The sequence below is a fragment of the Pseudophryne corroboree genome, chromosome 7 (assembly GCF_028390025.1).
Source record: "Pseudophryne corroboree isolate aPseCor3 chromosome 7, aPseCor3.hap2, whole genome shotgun sequence".
NCBI classification, from domain to species: Eukaryota; Metazoa; Chordata; class Amphibia; order Anura; family Myobatrachidae; genus Pseudophryne; species Pseudophryne corroboree.
The window spans coordinates 488,084,402-488,098,152 of NC_086450.1; positions in this window are offsets into that span (position 1 = coordinate 488,084,402).

Genomic DNA, 13,751 nt, shown 5'->3' on the forward strand with positions numbered 1-13,751 from the left:
TAGATCCCTTTCCTCCTCAGTAGTTCCCAGTATAGTGCCATTAATACTATATTTATCCTTTATGTCACCTGAATTAGTGACTCCTAGATCCCTTTCCTCCTCAGTAGTTTCCAGTATAGTGCCATTAATACTATATTTATCCTTTATGTTACCTGAGATAGTGACTCCTAGATCCCTTTCCTCCTCAGTAGTTTCCAGTATAGAGCCATTAATACTATATTTATCCTTTATGTCACCTGAAATAGTGACTCCTAGATCCCTTTCCTCCTCAGTAGTTTCCAGTATAGTGCCATTAATACTATATTTATCCTTTATGCTACCTGAAATAGTGACTCCTAGATCCCTTTCCTCCTCAGTAGTTTCCAGTATAGTGCCATTAATACTATATTTATCCTTTATGTCACCTGAGATAGTGACTCCTAGATCCCTTTCCTCCTCAGTAGTTTCCAGTATAGTGCCATTAATACTATATTTATCCTTTATGTCACCTGAGATAGTGACCCCTAGATCCCTTTCCTCCTCAGTAGTTTCCAGTATAGCGCCATTATACTATGTTTATCCTTTATGTCACCTGAGATAGTGACTCCTAGATCCCTTTCCTCCTCAGTAGTTTCCAGTATAGCGCCATTAATACTATATTTATCCTTTATGTCACCTGAAATAGTGACTCCTAGATCCCTTTCCTCCTCAGTAGTTCCCAGTATAGTGACATTAATACTATATTTATCCTTCGTCACCTGAAATAGTGACTCCTAGATCCCTTTCCTCCTCAGTAGTTTCCAGTATAGTGCCATTAATACTGTATTTATCCTTTATGTCACCTGAAATAGTGACTCCTAGATCCCTTTCCTCCTCAGTAGTTCCCAGTATAGTGCCATTAATACTATATTTATCCTTTATGTCACCTGAATTAGTGACTCCTAGATCCCTTTCCTCCTCAGTAGTTTCCAGTATAGTGCCATTAATACTATATTTATCCTTTATGTTACCTGAGATAGTGACTCCTAGATCCCTTTCCTCCTCAGTAGTTTCCAGTATAGAGCCATTAATACTATATTTATCCTTTATGTCACCTGAAATAGTGACTCCTAGATCCGTTTCCTCCTCAGTAGTTTCCAGTATAGTACTATTAATACTATATTTATCCTTTATGTCACCTGAGATAGTGACTCCTAGATCCCTTTCCTCCTCAGTAGTTCCCAGTATAGTGCCATTAATACTATATTTATCCTTTATGTCACCTGAAATAGTGACTCCTAGATCCCTTTCCTCCTCAGTAGTTCCCAGTATAGTGCCATTAATACTATATTTATCCTTTATGTCACCTGAAATAGTGACTCCTAGATCCATTTCCCCCTCAGTAGTTCCAGTATAGTGCCATTAATACTATATTTATCCATTATGTCACCTGAGATAGTGACTCCTAGATCCCTTTCCTCCTCAGTAGTTTCCAGTATAGTGTCATTATACTATATTTATCCTTTATGTCACCTGAGATAGTGACTCCTAGATCCCTTTCCTCCTCAGTAGTTCCCAGTATAGTGCCATTACTATATTTATCCTTTATGTCACCTGAGATAGTGACTCCTAGATCCCTTTCCTCCTCAGTAGTTCCCAGTATAGTGCCATTACTATATTTATCCTTTATGTCACCTGAGATAGTGACTCCTAGATCCCTTTCCTCCTCAGTAGTTTCCAGTATAGTGCCATTACTATATTTATCCTTTATGTCACCTGAGATAGTGACTCCTAGATCCCTTTCCTCCTCAGTAGTTTCCAGTATAGTGCCATTAATACTATATTTAGCCTTTGGATTTTTGAGACCCAAGTGCATGATTTTGCATTTTTTGGCATTAAACTGTAATTGTCACACTGTGACCCCTGAAATCAACAGAGGGTGGTCACTTACATATGACACACTTGTATTTTGCTTGGCCCAGTGCTATTTTGGGCATGAAATACACTGGCAAAATGGGCACAAACACCACATTTTACCATTTTGAATAAGTAGCTGTAGTTTTGCAAGGGTTAACTAGTCTTGGGCCACAAATTTGACCCCTGAAATCAGGAGCCTGCAATACAGTCTCTGCGCATAAAGCTTTTCTTAAATTCTGCAAAGTAGTCTCTGCGGGCCTAGGGGGTAATTCAGACTCCATCACTGCAGCAGCAGCGATCGCAGTCTGAATTACTTTGTGCAGTGCGCCCTGCGCGTGCGCACCCCGGGAGCCCAGTGAGATTCTATCAGCATCTCAGGGCTGCGATCGGCTCTGCCTAATTGACAGGCAGAGGTGGTCACGTGGTGGGAGAGGGCGTGCCACTAGCGTTAGAATGCGGTCCAGACAACGGAGGCCTGTCTGGACCGTTGGGGGGCGGCCCACGGCAGCTGCGTGATGTCACATACAGCCTTTGCGACCCAGGATGCTTCACTGGCAGAGAGCTACGCATCAGGTACAAAATCATCGCCACCGTGCAATAGTTTTGTACCTGTGCAGGGGGGGTGGGGGGGGCTAGGGCCAGTCATGCGGGGCGGACTAGCCCTGTGCTGGGCATCCACCCGCGTGTCAGAGTAAATGATCGTAGATGGGCTACATTTAGCACATCTATGATCAGATCTTGTCTGGGGACTGTTTCCTCAGACATTCAGTGAATGATGCTGCCCTGTGGCAAATTCACGTATGAACCTACGCAGTGGAGGAACAAGACCATGGTGGGTCCAGGTGCAACAAAATGCATTGCCCCCACTCCCCCATAATCCAAAACATGTATGTCAAAAAATAGGGCATGGTCTCATTGAAAAGGGGTGCGGGCACACAATAGTACCACCAATTCAAATTATGTCACAAAGTAGTGCAACCTTATTACATTACACCGATTTACATTACATTACACTGAACAGTAGTATTCCCCTTATATACGTTACGCTACAGAGTAGTGCTCCTGAAACACGTTACACCACACAGCACTGCTTCTTATACGCATTACGCCACATAGTAGAGCTCCTTATGTCACAATCCTGACTAAAATCCTATCATTTGGTGACTTATCTCCTGCCATCTGTCCTGTAACCGGCATGTTTTCTGCTGGCTGGGATAAACAGCTCACCAGTATCATGAGTTCTCTGTGTTCTGAGCTCACTCTCTGCTAACGAGTGCAGCTGTAGTGATTAATCTTCTGTGTGAATTCAGAACTCATTAAGTCTCTGCATAGTGTGCCTGCATAGCAATCATTGAGGATTCTCATGCTGTCCTATACTTCTGTGCCAGTATCTACAAGTCCAGTGGTTACCAGATATACCTTCCTGTGTTCTCAGGACCTGTGGCCATTATTGCCCATCTATGCACACACCACGCCGGATGTTCCCTCCAAAACCAGCTATGGACATTGCCTTGACAGTTCCTGGTCAGCTGACCTTCTAGGGTCCAATCCAGATTCACTTCTGTATCATGTGAGCCGCTTATCCACTCAGCAGTAAGCACTGGGTATAAGTTCCAGGTCTCAAGCACCAGCAAGCTGCCAGTGCTTTGGTATCTCTCAGCCTGGAGTGAGTTTCAGAATCTCCTGCTGGTAATAGACTCTGTGAAAGTTGCCATCCCCCGCTCTGCCTGACTCCCTGGATGATATAAAGGGCCATCGCTGCCACTATATCCTGGCAGCTCCAGATTCACTGGAAGTCCTCCGGTGATTCAGAGGGACTATCCTATATCCCTAGTAGCATTTGTAATTGTCATCTCACGCACTTCCTTACTCACTGGATGATTTAAAGGGCCTTCGCTGCTACTACATACTGGCATCTACAGACTCACTGGAAGTCCAACAGTAAACCAGAGGAACAGTCCTATATCCATAGTGGCCTTAGAGACTTTGATGGTTTTTGCCAGCTTCCAGTTCTCCGCTGCACAAGCTAGCGCTCCATAGTTTCCAGAAAACCTGCCACTGCTGTCTACAACATTGCAGTATCCATTGTGCAGAACCACCGCATCACAGCTACTGGGAAACTAGCAGTGCTGACACTGCACTGCACCACATATGGAATCCCCATTGCGCTACCTCAGCTGCCCAGCATCTGGACACCTGTGTTGCTGACATCCTCAGCTTCGGTTACAAGTATTGCTGACGTCCTCAGCTTCGGTTACAAGTATTGCTGACATCCTCAGCTTCTGCTTCAAGCTTTGCCGGTGTCCTCGGCTTCGTGTTCAAGTATCACTGACATCCTCAGCTTCATCTTCAAGTACTGCTGTTGTCCTCAGCCTCGTCGACAGCCATCACACTGGTTCCAGCCAGTGATCTGTGACTTTCCTGCATTGCTGATCCTCCTAGCATTCCGTCAACTCACCAGATCTCACGTGGCTCTCCATTAGGCGACAACCCAGCTACCCATTACACTGGTGGCATCGACCACCAGTGTTTCAGTACCCATAGCTGGTCACCTTCCATCATAGAGTACACTGCCTGACTGCCATGTCTGTACGAGTGGATAGTTCACTAAGCCAGCCCGGTTCTACTCACTGCACTCAAGACCAAACCCAGTGTCCAGAACCAGTCCGGGTTCACAAATAACCTCAGCCGTGACAGTAAGCACTGACCTAATGGATCTGGCTAGCGGTACTGGGTTAAGTGCAGACCTGCTTAAAGCAATAGCAGCTCATCTAGAAGGCCTTGAGTTAGTACAGCGTCAGACAGTTAAAGGCTTACAGGATCTTTCTGCTCGACAAGACTGGTTCCAAGCGACTCTGGCTACGTCGCCACCACAGTCTGCAGTTTGAGGCTCTCCGTCATTTCCTCCTGCCTCCTCCAAAGGTTCTAGCCTGAATTCTCCAGCATCAACTTCATGTGCATCATCTGAACCTCTTATCAAGATTCCTGTTCTGAAAGAACTTCATAGTGCTGATGTTAGAAGCATTTCTACAGAGAGGTCGACTCCTTTGTTTGTTTATTCTCCAACCACCCAGATTTCTTTTGCCTCTAAATATGAACAATTAAAGTATCTTCTTCCATTGTTGAAGCAGTTACAAGACCATCTCTACAGTATTGTACTGAACATTTCTGAACTTCTTGGTGACCCTTCTGATATGGTAAAACTCCCCTCCATACCCGCCACACTGGAAACATCTTCTCTGCTCACTTGCACCAAGGAAACCAATGCTACTTCTCCTGGAAAAACTAAGTCTTCACCACCTGCATTGAGTAAAAAGTCCCAGTGTAACCCGCGGCCTAAACTTTCCGAAGATGAATGCAAACGTCGCAGGCAGCTCCATCTCTGCTTCTATTGTGGGAGTTCTGATAATTTCATTGGAGACTGTTCTCTTCGCAAGTCTAAGAAAGAGGTCACACACCAATCTCGCTGTATCTATGTCCACAAATCAGCTCAAGCGTTGTCTCCGTCTACAGTGTCCTCCGACAGAGAATTCAAGAAAGACATCCGTAAAGAGGCTCAAATCTATGATTGGGGTCCTAAGACAGGAAGACCCAATTTTCAATTCGGGCACCAAAGGAGGTCTTTAAAAACTCTTCTCACTAAAGAGTTCTCTAACTCCCTAGCCCCAGGAAGGGGTTCCGAGTGTCCAGCCCAAGGAAGGGGTTCCGAATGTCCAGCCCCAGGAAGGGGTTTCCGAGTGTCCAGCCCCAGGAAGGGGTTCTGAGTGTCCAGCCCCAGGAAGGAGTTCTGAGTGTCCAGCCCCAGTAGGGGTTTCCGAGTGTCCAGCCCCAGGAGGGGTTTCCAAGTGTCTAACACCAGAAGGGGTCTTCCATGGTTTAGCCCCGGAAGGGTCGTCCAACCCACTGGCTTCAGAAAAAGTATCCATTCTGCCATCCTCTGGTGAGGTATCTTTTGTTCAAGCTCAAGAAGTGGCATCGGAGTCTTCTACCTCAAAAGAAATGTCTAGTCTGTTAACCCCAGGAGGGGCACTGGATTTGCATGCTCTAAGAGGGATTCCCAGCGTTTCAGCCCCAAGGGAGCTATCCAGGGCTAAGGCCCCATAGACATTAACTTCCATCCATCATCTTCTAAGAGTGCATTCAGCATGGTCCAGCTTCAAGGAGAACTGTCTGAGCACCCTGTTTCCACTTCTACTGATCCAATCATCTCCGGTCTCAACCTGGTCCTATCCATCTGTCCGGATCAGCCTCCTTTGTTTCAAGCCAATTCAAGTATCCCTGGACAAAATCCGGGTTCAGCCGTTGGTCCAAAGATTCCACAGGTTCCAGCCAGTCTAGGTAGCGCTGTGTCCAGTGCTGAGCTACCTCCTCCAGTCCCAGCTGGTACAAGCTTTTCCGGACCTAATCCGGTCCCATCCGCCTGTCCTGATCAGCATCCTTCGATTCCTACCGATTCCAGTTCCTCCGAACCCGGTCTAGTTCAATCTAGTGATTCAAATAATGGACTCCTGTTAATCTGTCCATTTGATACTCCAGCACCCGTTTACTTTGATGGTGATTATGCTCAGTTCCATGCATTAGCATGCCAATACCTCACTGAGACTGAGTCAGCATCTTCGATAAGTATAACTCCTGCTAACGCAATTAAATATTTACTACTTTTCTTTAGAGGCAAGGCTTTGGAATGGGTGAATCCTCTCATTGAGTCCAAAGATGCAATTTTAAATGATCTTCCTGCTTTCCTAGATGCAGTTCAACAAGAATTTGCTCCGAAAACAGTCTGTTTGGGTTCATCGATCACACAGTTTACAGAAAGCACACCCAGTAGTCAGTTCTCTAATCCATCGCTTTCTAAGTAAGATCAAGCTCTATTGGATCAATACATCCAAAATTTCAGGAAGGCTCAGAGGACTTCAAAGACAGCTCAAGGACATCAATCTGTTGAATTGAAAATCTGTTATGCATCCTTTGACACTATTCCTGAATCCTCGTATAAGCTCCAGGTTCCCTGAACCATCTTATGCCATGGATATCATTATTCCTAAGCAGAAGATACCCATGCTTACCTTAGACTTGGACTTAGACTCTGATAGTGAATTTCTTGATGACTCCGATTACGTTATGGGAGGTCCTGTTCTTCACAGTTATGCTTTTTTTTTGCATGAGGAAGTCCCAGAGTCTTCAACAAGGTTTACAGGCCTCTGTATGAAAGGATCTCGCTTTTGGACAAGATTTAATTTGAGCCTTAGTGGAGTGCTAGCTTCAAAAGCCCAATCTTCTTGCACTTCTGATCCAGGGAAGTATCCCTCCACAGTTTGTTCCTCGGTCCTTTCTGATGAAGGAGATACAAATTTCGCCAATGATGGATGGTCTACCTGTTCTGAAGATGAAGATCAGGAAAATTTCTAGGAAATCCAGCTTAGATTTTATATTTCCTGGTTTCTACTTTTTGTATTTTGTGTGGAAGCTATTCTTCAAGTTTCTACAGCGGTGTCCGGAGTCCACCCATAAAGGGGGGGTACTGTCACAATCCTGACTAAAATCCTATCATTTGGTGACTTACCTCTGCCATCTGTTCTGTAACCGGCATGTTTTCTGCTGGCTGGGATAAACAGCTCACCAGTATCATGAGTTCTCTGTGTTCTGAGCTCACTCTCTGCTAACGAGTGCAGCTGTAGTGATTAATCTTCTGTGTGAATTCAGAACTCAGTAAGTCTCTGCATGGTGTGCCTGCATAGCAATCATTGAGGATTCTCATGCTGTCCTATACTTCTGTGCCAGTATCCACAAGTCTAGGGGTTACCAGATATACCTTCCTGTGTTCTCAGGACCCGTGGCCATTATTGCCTGTCTATGCACACACCACGCTGGAGTTCCCTCCAAAACCAGCTATGGTCATCACCATGGCAGTTTCTGGTCAGCTGACCTTCTAGGGTCCAATCCGGATTTACTTCTGTATCATGTGAGCCACTCATCCACTCAGCTGTAAGCACTGGGTATAAGTTCCAGGTCTCAAGCACCAGCAAGCTGTCAGTCCTTTGGTGTCTCTCAGCCTGGAGTGAGCTCCAGAATCTCCTGCTGGTAATAGACTTTGTGCAAGTTACTATCCCCCGCTCTGCCTGACTCCCTGGATGATTTAAAGGGCCATCGCTGCCACTATATCCCGGCAGCTCCAGATTCACTTGAAGTCCTGCAGTGAACCGGCGGGGCTATCCTATATCCCTAGTGGCATTTGCAATTGTCATCTCACGCACTTCCTGACTCACTGGATGATTTAAAGGGCCTTCGCTGCTACTACATACTGGCATCTCCAGACTCACTGGAAGTCCAACAGTAAACCAGAGGAACAGTCCTATATCCCTAGTGGCCTTAGAGACTTTGCTGGTTTTTGCCAGCTTCTAGTTCTCCGCTGCGCAAGTTAGCGCTCCATAGTTTCCGTAAAACCTGCCACTGCTGTCTACAACATTGCAGTATCCATTGTGCAGAACCACCACATCACAGCTGGGAAACCAGCAGTGCTGACACTGTACTGCACCGCATACGGAATCCCCATTGTGCTACCTCAGCTGCCCAGCATCTTGCTGACATCCTCAGCTTCGGTTACAAGTATTGCTGACGTCCTCAGAATCTGCTACAAGCTTTGACGACATCCTCGGCTTCGTGTTCAAGTATCACTGACATCCTCAGCTTCATCTTTAAGTACTGCTGTTGTCCTCAGCCTCGTCAATAGCCATCACACTGGTTCCAGCCAGTGATCTGTGACTTTCCTGCATTGCTGATCCCCCCAGCTTTCCGTCAACTCACCAGTTCTCACGTGACTCTCCATTAGGCGACAACCCAGCTACCCATTGCACTGGTGGCATCCACCACCAGTGTTCCAGTACCCATAGCTGGTCACCTTCCCTCAGAGTACACTGCCTGACTGCCACGTCTGTACAAGTGGATCGTTCACTAAGCCAGCCCGATTCTGCTCACTGTGCTCAAGACCAAACCCAGTGTCCAGTACCAGTCCGGGTTCACAAATAACCTCAGCTGTGACACCCTATACACATTACGCCACACAGTAGTGCTCCTTATACACGTTACAACACACAGTAGTGCCTCTTATACATGTTACGCCACACAGTAGTATTCTTAATATATGTTATACCACACAGTAGTGCTCCTGTTACAGGTTATGCCACACAGTACTGCTCATTATACATGTTACACCACACAGTAGAGACCCTAATACACGTTACAACACACAATAGTGCCTCTTATACATGTTACACAACACAGTAGTGCTCCTTATACATGTTACACCACACAGTAGTGCTTCTTATATACATTACACCACACAGTAGTACCCCTTATACAGGTTATGCCACACAGTAGAGCTCCTTATACACATTACGCTACACAGTATTGCTCCTTTTACACGTAACACCAATATATTAGGCACTACGGGTAAGTTTAGGGTTAGGCTGCGGGGTGGGAGGGTTAGGCACTGGGGGTGGTGGCTAGGGTTAGGCTGTGGGGAGGGGAAAAGGTTAAGGTTAACTACTAGGGGAAGGTTTAGGGATTTGATAAAGCTGATTATTTACCTTATAACACACGCTATTTACTTATACTATGAAGCCGTAATGGCCGCTGAACCTCGTGCACATGCTAAGTACTCCGTACGCTATTTGCGTATGAAGACCTTGCACGTGCTATGCAAGTTACGTACACACGCTGCGCTGTGAGTACGGAATACACACAGCGAGCGTACACACAGATAATAACCTTTTAAAACCTTGCACAGAGTATGCTTATACTGTAATTCTTAGTGTTGAGACACTGTAATGATATAATCACTGTTTAACCTTGGCTTGTAAGCTAGCTATATGAGCGATTGAGATGCTCAACAACCCTTAATAATAAATTGTGAAACACACACCTTGCTAAGGTTCCAACACCTTTACTAGACGAAGTAAGTAAGAGAGAAAAAGTAAACAGTAACATCTCATACACTACAGGCTAACATTAATAACTAATAGAATGACTAAACAGAAATATACACAATAGCGAACGATCGCGAAACACAATTACATATATTAAGAATGAACGGCTAACATTACACGGGTAACAAAGTTGCCACAGAGAAACATACCATACGGGGAACACTCGCTTGCGCAACCGGATCCAGTCCTCCAATTATCAGAGATAAATGTTGAAGAGAGAGAGTACTGGCCGGTCTGGGGACAGTGACCCTTATATACACAACATACAGTGTACTACAAAGGGCCCTACAATCTTATTGTTCATTGGACACAGGAATGTCTCTCCGCATCATAACAAAAGGTCATAGGTTAGTTTGAACAGGTGGGCTGTGACTATATCAAACTGCTCAGGTGGGAGGGAATCTCAGAATTCCCGCCGCATGGATAATGAACCGCAAATATAGTAAATGTCCAGAAACTACTAATATCCATAACTATACGCAGGAGCAATTAATCTTTACCTAACCAGCACCGGATTGTTCCTAATAAAATGTTCTTTAGTTAGGTACCAGACACCACTGCTCAAACCCTGTCTGACCCTTCATATCATGCAAAGAGGAATTCCTCTGTCCAGCGACCAGTTACATTAAACAAACTTACAGGTATTATTAAGGGGAACATTATCTATAAAACATACTATTTGGATTTATTATTTAACGATTGAGTCGCTCGCTAGACGCACACAAACTCTACCGTATATGCACATACCACCCGCTCGAGCTCATGGCCAAGGAGGCGCCATCACGCAGCTGCGAGTATCCGCACGCACGGGAGAGAATGTGCACGTGCAGCGGGCAAGCGCATGAGGTGAATATATGGCAACGTGTAGCATGATATTTTTCTGACTTTTACAGTCCACCCTTTGACAGTCATCAATAACTGCCACTTCCTAAAACAATTCAAAAAGAAAAATATATATATACCATCATGTTAATACCATTCTATGATTGAGAAAAGGGAGGAGAGGCGAAGGTGGGAAAAAGGTATGACCTAGTGAGATAGTAGAAGCATGTGTGTATGAATCCATGTTTGAGGGGTCATGTATCATCGTGCCGTACGTGTTTTAAATCAAGCTTCGAGGTATTGCGAAATATACATTTGAATTCCTTCTTATCCCGTATTAAGGGTCTGTGGATGGGCTGTCAAACTTTACCGAGCTCTTTTCGGCTTTTGGTTGCAACAAATGGGCAGCACATTTTAGTTGATGATACATGAATGAGGGGATATGTGAGTGCTGATATATGTGTCTATGTTCCCTATCGACTATGTGTGTCATTACCTGAAGGTTGTAGAAATGAGGATAAGAAGCAATTATTATACATGCAGTCATAAACGGTCCATGTGGATATTAAAACTGGACTGACATTTCTTGATCCACCCATCCTCAACTATATTATCACAATGCCTACAGATGCAGTTTTCTTCAGCTAACAATCCTTCACAATTTCTTCTATTGTCAATGCTACCAGATCGTTTTCTGATACTCGCCTTTACTCGGTGATTATGTTGCTCTTGGAAAACTACGCCTCCATCCTGGTCATCAGAACCCATTCCAGATCCTTTCTCATCCTCCATGGTACTCTCACCGAAACAGACTGCTCTGGTCAACATCATGGTCAACAGGAAAATCCGGATCACAGTCTCTTGGGGTAAGTCCATCTTTGAGGAGTAAAAGGAGAAAAATAAGAAGGGGGAAAGGAAATAGGAGGGAGGTGGGAACTGGAGAAAATAACAAATGGGAAAAAGAAATCTGGCTCAACAAGCTTCTGGTCTTATTATTTTCAGCGCTTAGGTGTCGTCTCAATCTTCCCTGAACAGACACTCTAGTGACACAACCTCTACCGTCTGTTCCTTATCACAGGACCTCTCTGGATCAGTAACCTTTTTACAATGAGACGTATGGACCCAAGTCTCTCTCTCTGCAACCTTCAAAGCAGTTGTGCTGGTCAATAGGACTTGATATGGTCCTTCCCATCTGTCAATAAGGCAACCTGAGCGTAGAATATTCCGTATCATTACATAATCCCCAGGTTCAATGTCATGACAATTACTGTCTGGCAAATCAGGAATCACCAACTTTAGATTATCATTTTGATTCCTCAATTGTTTACTCATCTTAACCAAGTACTTTACGGTTACTTCATTGTTACATTTCAAATCATCCTGGGGGTTAATCATAACATGGGGTTGTCGACCAAACAAGATTTCAAAAGGAGACAGATTAAGAGGGGATCTGGGAGTGGTTCTGATACTGTATAATACAATTGGCAAAGCTTCAGGCCATAACAGTCCTGTTTCAGTCATTACCTTGCTCAATTTATTTTTAATAGTGCTGTTCACTCTTTCCACCTTTGCACTCGCCTGGGGGCGGTACGGAGTATGCAGCTTACTATTAATTCCCATCAGTTTACACATTGTTTGAAAGACTTCACCTGTGAAATGGGTACCCCTATAGCTTTCAATTATTCTAGGGATACCGTACCTACACACAAATTCCTGCACAATTTTCTTTGCAGTAAATACAGCGGTATTTGTGGGAATTGGGAAATGCTTCGACCCAATTTGAGAACACGTCAATACAGACCAATACATATTTTAAATTTCTACATGGTGGCAATTGTATGAAATCAATTTGTATTAACTGGAAGGGGCCATCTGTCGGAGGGATATGGGATGGCTCTGTTGGTATTGCCTTTCCGATATTCTTCCTCAAGCAGGTGAGACATGTCATCGCTCTTTTACCCGCATGGGAAGAAAATCCTGGGGCGCACCAATAAGCTCTTACCAACTTACACATTCCTTCTTTGCCTAGATGAGTCAGCCCATGTGCCGCTTCCGCTAGACTTGGAAGGTATGCTCTGGGTGCCACTGGCTTACCCTGTCCATCTGTCCAGAGTCCTGAGGACTCCTGGCCATATCCTTTTGACCTCCAAACTGCCTTTTCCTGTGGGGAACACAAATTTTGCATTTCACACAATTTCTGTGTGTTTACAATATTAAATACCATCAGTTGTGTGCTGTCTGTCTGTATGGGGGTACTGGCTGCTGATTTTGCTGCTTTGTCTGCTCGGCTGTTACCAAGTGACACCGGGTCTTGGCTATATGTGTGAGCTTTACACTTGATAACAGCCACTCTGTCGGGTTCCTGTATCGCTGTTAGAAGTCTTTTGATGTGGGCTGCATGCGCTATGGGTGTGCCAGCTGCTGTCATGAAATATCTGAGGCGCCATAGGGCCCCGAAATCATGGACTACTCCGAAGGCGTACCTAGAATCTGTGTAAATATTGGCTGACTTGCCCTTAGCCAATTTACATGCTCTGGTTAGGGCAACCAGTTCAGCAACTTGTGCTGAGTGTGGTGGGCCTAGCGGTTCTGCTTCTATGGTACCTTGGTCACGACTGCGTATCCAGTACACAAGTCTCCCGAGTCCGTCTGTCTGTGACAACTACCGTCAGTGTAGAAAGTAAAATCTACATCTTCCAGTGGGTTGTCACTGATGTCAGGCCTTGCCGTGAAATTTTGGGTCAAATATTCCATACAATCATGCGTGTCATCCCCTGTATTAAATCCTCCTTCACCATCACTCTCATCCTCCACCCTTTGTGCCTGTCCAGGCACACCTGGGAGATATGTTGCAGGATTTAATGCACTGCATCTCCTTATGGTGATGTTTACGGGGGCCATTAATGCCAATTCCCATCTTGTAAACCGCGCTGATGAGACGTGTCTGGTTTGGGCCGAATTCAGCAAGGCTGACACTGCATGGGGTGTATGCATTGTAAGGTTCTGTCCTAGCACTACATCTTCACTTTTACTTACTAGCAATGCTATCGCTGCAACACTTCGCAAGCA